The sequence below is a fragment of the Biomphalaria glabrata genome, chromosome 4 (genome assembly GCF_947242115.1).
Source record: "Biomphalaria glabrata chromosome 4, xgBioGlab47.1, whole genome shotgun sequence".
Taxonomy (NCBI): Eukaryota; Metazoa; Mollusca; class Gastropoda; family Planorbidae; genus Biomphalaria; species Biomphalaria glabrata.
Genome location: NC_074714.1, coordinates 787,361 through 792,561, shown reverse-complemented (window position 1 = coordinate 792,561; position 5,201 = coordinate 787,361).

The following is a 5,201-nucleotide window of genomic DNA, read 5'->3' as shown; positions in this document are numbered from 1 at the left end:
CTTTCAGACCTTGCGATCTATAGGGCAGATCGATGTAATGGTCATCTGTTTCTGTGGCCTACGATTAACGAGGGTGTCATGTGGCCAGCACAACGACCAACTGCCTTTACGTTTCCAAAACTAATGTCAGGTACCCTTACCGAAATTAAGAATCCCAGTCTTTACCAGGATTTCAACCCGTGACGCCCGGTTCGGAAGCCAAGCGCTATATCACTCAGCAGGCCCCTCCGAATGAGCTCAAAAAGAAATAAAATTTGTTAATGTAACCGAAGATTCATTCTTCTCATGACAGTGCTGCAATTTTATCTTCTTTCACTTCGCATCATGTAAATCTAATTATGAAGATAACGGAGACATTGTTCCCACTCCAGGCCACGGATTTTTTTCACTGTCTTCTGCTTGACTGATGCATAGATATATGGTCACATGTCACGCTCTTCAGTATAAGAAATCATAAGAAATCTATCTTCTGCGTTTATCAAAGTATTTTAGTAGGCCTTAAAAAGGGAGAGGGGGGGGGCGAATTTCTTGATTTTACGTCTAAACGTTACAAAAGCGTTTGTTTCCCTCTCTTGTTATTATTCATCCTGTTTGGTTAAAACAAATGTTCGAAGGTCATGGCCGCTTTAGTTTTTGGAATGTTCCAGTTTCAACTGAACATTTCAAACATTGTAAATTTTGGTGTTTTATTTGTATGTCAACTGCTGCCAGTGGCTCTCTTCTATGTCATTTAAAGCAAGCTGACCTTTAAAGCGTTTCGGGGAAAAAAAAAAGGGGGGGGGGCTTATTTCGACCACCTTTCAGCTCACTAAAAAAATATTGCCTTTGGCATATGGTAGTTGTCACAGCTTTCCTATTATATAACTCTATCTACTTATAACTCGATAGAATCTACCTTAGGTCTCGATACGTCTTTAGGCATATCACACAAGCTGGACTCTGTCTAATCACTCTCTGAGAACACACTCCCGATCAATCGCGCAGAGTGTAAAAATAGATTATAATAATAATAATAATAATAATAATAATAATCTTTATTATCCGTAAGGAAATTTGTCTTACAATTTGTGCATTACACCAAACAAAAAACATTATAACTATAAGAAACCAAAGTGTACATTCACACCAGACTCACTCATAATTTACATGTGACAAAGTTTATACCAGATTGTTCTTATTTAATGATTTGATTGCCAGGGGAACAAAAGAGTGTTTGTGTCTGTTTGTCTTTGCTATCGGTGTCTTGTATCTCTTTTGTGATGGTAAAATCACAAAATCCTGACACAAAGGGTGATTCTTTATTTCGAGGATCTTGTTAGCTTTTTTATAGATGTTTGTCTCAAACAACTGCCCAAATGGGGTTTGTTTTTTGCCAATGAATTTGCTAGCAGCATTTAGGATTCTATTAAGTTTATTTTTATTTTTAATGCTCAGATTGCCATACCAGGCAGTGATATTGAAACTTAAAATATTGCAGATGTGAGCGTGATAAAACATAGCCAAGGCCTTTTCGCTAACATTAAACGAGGACAGTTTTCTTAGTAGTCGTAATCTTTGCTGCCCTTTTTTGCTGATATAATCAGTATTTGCAGTAAAATTTAGTTTATTGTCTAGGATAGTACCAAGGTATTTAAAGGTTTGCACACATACATACATACATACATACATACATACATACATACATACATACATACATACATACATACACACATTCATCCGTGACATCTCGCCCTCCTAAAATTATAATCGATTTTTACAAAGATTAATAAATACAACGATTATAAAACAAATAGTAAACATTACACCACAATACAACAAAAATGTTCGTTCGATAGGCCACAAACGCTCTGAATATGCCACACAGGCGGTTATGTAGTCATTCAGACTTAAACATAGTCACAAAGATTTCAATGTAGTCACACAGACTTCAATGTAATAGGCACACAGTCTATATTTAAGACACACAGTCTTAGTATGCGAAGTGCTCAGTTAAATACTCAGAACGTGCGAAGTGTTCCTTTAAGGTAGGGTCTCAAACTCATTTCAGCATGTGTGCCGCAGTGGGAAGTAACAACCAGTCAGCGGGCCGCACCACGAAAAGAGTATGTTTTTCCATTAAATTTTACGAACACTGCAGTTAAATGCTAAAATAAAGTTTTTATAATTATTAATTACATTTAGTGTAGTTTATAACATGCACAGGCAGTTTAGATTACTAAAATAAGTTGACGTTGTGTCTGTCACTAGTAAAAAAGCAGAAACTGTATCCCCCCCCCCCCCCCAAAAAAAAAAAAAAAAAAAAAAAAAACTATAATTACTAGGCCACTTGCAGTTAGCTCGTCACTCATGCTTCTGTCCACTCATCTGAGAGCGTTTGGCAGAGACCAGACCATCGACGTTAGGCATGCAGTCGCGTGTAGTGGCAAGCCGCAAGGTTGCTCTCAGATGCTCATCAGTCAGTCTTGATCGCAATGCTGTTTTGTTGATCTTCATTCTGGAGAAAAACTGTTCGCAAACGTACGTACTCCCAAACATCGCTAGAATTCTAGCAGATGCGCAGAATAAGTTTGGAAACTTCTCTCTGGGAAGAAACTGGTAGAAAATCTGGAACGCCAACATCAGCGTATTTTTGCTTCAGAACAGTGTCACACTGCAGGTCCAGTAGATCCATCTGGACTTCCTCTGGAACGTTGTTCACGTCAACTGCAATACAGCAACTCTCCGTATTCCGTTTCTAAATCAGCTAGAAATTACACAAACTGTCTGTGGTTGAGACCCCGTGCACGTATGAAGTTCACCGTCTTCACGACAACATCCATCACGTTCTTCATTTGTAGACTTTTGCCACAGAGTGCTTCTTGGTGCTGAATGCAATGTATGGCTGCAAAAGGTCCCGCCAAGCTGAGCTGATTCCGTTTCTCTACAATTAATCCAACAACACCAACCTTCTCTGAACACATTGCTGGTGCACCGTCCGTAGCCACTGAAACAAGTTTTTCCCACGGTAGCCCACACCTGTCAATACAAGCTTCCAAATCTTGAAACACGTCGCGTCCAGTCATCTTTCCTTTCATGGGTAGTAAGTCCAATAGCTCTTCAACAATGTTCAAGTTTTCGTCGACCCCACGAATGAATACAGCACAGTATGCGGTGTCTGTTACACCAGTAGACTCGTCCAGTACAATGGAATATGCTACAAAGTCTTTTGCAGCGGCAATCAGTTGCTGTTGAACATTTGTCGCTGACTCGCTAGCGGCCAGCGGTTAGAATCAGGCCACCGTTCACCCAGCTTCTTCTGAAAGCCTAAGCGGTCGGTGGGCGACAGTGACACCTCATTTACTGATTTGTGGAGTTGTAAATCATTTCACGGCTTTTATGTGGTCATTGTAAATTTTATCTATTTTTTTTTTTTTTGAATTTGCGGAAGTGTCCGCGGGCCACACAAAATAGTTTCGCGGGGCCACTTGTGGCCCGCGGGCCACGTGTTTGAGACCCCTGCTTTAAGGAAACAGTTTGTGAAACACTGCTCTAGTGACACACGTTTAGTTGCTCATGCAATAGCGCCGACTTTTATCTAGGTTTGCTCTCAGTGGACAGTGACTTGAAATACCCTCCCCTCTTAAAAATTAGTATATGAAAAAGAAAATATAAAAAAATACTTTTAGAAAAAAAACTGTACAAACTTTTTACCAGACAGACAGAGAGAGTTGATATACGCTTAGTAAAAAAAAAATGTGTGGCCGCCTGTTCGAGTGATATGCGTTTTAATGCTAGTCGTCAATGACGTCATCCCCTGACGTCACGCATGAGGTTCGGTCTGGAATGAATTATCTTCATTTCAAAATAAGTGTACGAAACTTGAAAAAACAAAACTTTAAATTGGGAGATCACTTACACAATCAACCTGTCTTTACACAGTTTATATCAACTCACTGTCTGTCTGGTCTAAAGTTTTAACACGTTATTTCTCCCATACCCATTCTTGGATCATGCTTAAATTTTGCACAATTATTCCTTGGTGAAGTAAATACATGAATCGATAACAAAAAAAAAATAACCAATTAATCAATTTTTAAGTACTGATAATTAAATATTTTGTTTAAAGCCAACAAGGGAAATTAATCATTCAACAGTCACAGATATGCTAAATATGTAGGGTTTCGTCCCCATAGATAATTGTTATTTCTCCCACATCTATTTTCGGATCAAGTTGAAACTTTAAACATTAATTTTTTTTTGTACCTAAAAAAACATGAATCAATTAAAAGTTAACCAATTTGCCAATAGACCTCATTCACCAATTGTAAACAAACAACATTTAGTCACGTGATCTTATTGATAAAACAACGAAAAAAAACTGTCACGTGACAACCAACATGAATTAAACACGAGATCGTAAATTATATAGAAGAGATAGAAAACCGCGTGGCTAAATGTTGTTTGTTTACGATTGGTGAATGAGGTCCATTATATATTGGTTATCAATTATTTTGATATGGAAAAATTAAAATAGCTTCTACAATATTGAAATTTATTGTTGCGAAGGTGGAGTTCTTCCTCCTATAAAAGCTTTTTTTTTAAAAAGTATTTCTATATTTTGCCTTTTTCTTGTTCCTAATGTGTCCAGATAGTGTATCCAGTACTTCTGAAAGACCTTTTTGTTCCAGGTTATTTGCATTGCTGGATAGGAGTAAGATCATTCAAAAATCTATTCAGGAAAGCAACAAGTACACTGCAAACTTAAATTCCTGTTTATTTTAAATTTTTTTAAATTAGATTTTAGATCTATATCTAAACTTAGCTATCACAATGACTTGTTCAATTAAATGAATCATCTGAACATGTTAAGAAAGGGGGGGGGGGAGTTAACAACGTACACAAATTCTACATTCGTAAAATGTTTTTTATGTTTCGGATGTTCCTTCAGAGTTGAAGATAATTAATTCCTAGTCCAAACCTCCCGCAGGACTACGGGGGATGGGAGCGGGCAGGGTTTGCACCCGGGACCCTCGATGAATCTGAACGACAGTCCAGCGTGCAAACCGCACAACCAAGCAGCCATCCACGACCAGGCAGCCATTTAAACAATGAATGACAATTGATCTATATTTGTTTTGATAGTACTCCTTCTTATTTAAATCGATCTAAAATTACTTAATTCGAGATCATCTAAAATTTAGAGCATTTAAAGTTAAAAAAAA